The following is a 1,478-nucleotide window of genomic DNA, read 5'->3' as shown; positions in this document are numbered from 1 at the left end:
ATAAGTGAAGGAAAAAAGTGTGCTCTTTCAGGAACATTAAGAGTTATGTGAAGTTTTCTCTTGCCTTTATTGGTAATAAAAGAATTCCAACTCAAAGTTTACATATGTTTTTTTAATGGGCTACTATCAATCCTTATTCACTCTGTTCTGATGATTGGATGTATTAATTTTTAGTAGTTTATACCGAGCATGATTAAAATCATGATAAATATAGAACTTTATTTTGTCCAGATTCTCATCCTATTTCAACTTCCAGTGATTTGCAAGAGGACCACATGTGCAGTTATTGTTTCATAGATGTAATCATATCTTATTAATAAACTTCTTATCTTACATAATAATATAATCCTTCTCATGTAATACGGTTCATCAGGGCTATCATTGGGGCTTCTGGTCTAAATATACAAAAAAAAAGGTCATATTGGCATGCCTAGTAATATATGCTGTGTTATTATGGAATATCTTCCGGGTGGTGCTTTAAAATCTTACCTTATCAAGAACAGAAGAAAGAAGCTGGCATTCAAAGTTGTAGTACATATGACACTTGATTTGGCCAGAGGGTAAGTTGTGCTTATTTGTTTCTACCTTTCTTACACCTTTATCTAGGATCTATCCTTTATCCGAACCAGGTCAATCAATTGAACTTGTAGGTTAAGTTATCCTCACACTCAGAAGATTGTCCATAGAGATGTCAATATGGAGAATATACTATTGGACAAAACACATACTGTAAATATTGCAGACTTTGGGGTTGCATGAGTTGAGGCCTCTAATCCTAATGATATGACAGGGGAAACCAGAACTCTTGGCTATATGGTTCTTGAGGTACACATTTGAACTGGAGTAGGATTTATCTTTCTTACCTATAGCTTTTATGCCATCCTTCTTGTTCGTTGTCCATTAGGTGTTACGCTAATCACTTCTAAAGCAGAAAGATATATTTTCTTGCTATCTCAGTGTACCTGTTGTGCACTTAAGCTTGTTTATCTATTGGTCCCCTATAACATGAATCTGATTGGCTTAATCCTCTATATTAAATATTTGCTTCAGCATTTTGTCTTGTTTTTTCACCTAATCTTCTTTTATCACTCTAGGAAGAAGAATAGTAAAGATTAACGAGTATATGTACCATTATCAAAGATTTAATGAAAGTGTGATTTATAATTTGAGTAGGTTTATATGACAAGATCTAAGAATAAGGACTGCATTACTGAATATAATGTCTAGCATTATTAATGTGTATGCTTAAACTGCAGGTTCTTAATGGTAGCCCATACAACAGAAAATACAACATGTATAGTTTTGGCATATGTTTATGGGAGATATACTGTTGTGACAAGCCATATCCTGATCTCAGTTTCTCAGAAGTGACTTCAGTCGTGGTTCGCCAGGTAAAGTCTCTCAGTTTAGCACTTCATGGATTTCCAAAAGAAACAAAATTAGCGATGTTGCCAAGCACAAGAAGAATATATAGCACG

At 34.0% G+C, this 1,478-nt stretch overlaps 1 pseudogene; it reads left to right on the top strand.

Moving 5' to 3' along the window:
- The first annotated feature begins 359 nt into the window (after positions 1 to 359).
- Positions 360 to 1,391, top strand: LOC124893800 (annotated as a pseudogene).
- The last annotated feature ends 87 nt before the right edge of the window (positions 1,392 to 1,478 follow it).

Source organism: Capsicum annuum, unplaced genomic scaffold (assembly GCF_002878395.1).
Source record: "Capsicum annuum cultivar UCD-10X-F1 unplaced genomic scaffold, UCD10Xv1.1 ctg65350, whole genome shotgun sequence".
NCBI lineage: Eukaryota > Viridiplantae > Streptophyta > Magnoliopsida > Solanales > Solanaceae > Capsicum > Capsicum annuum.
The sequence above is the reverse complement of the archived record's forward strand: the minus strand, read 5'-3'. Positions and strand labels throughout refer to the sequence as shown.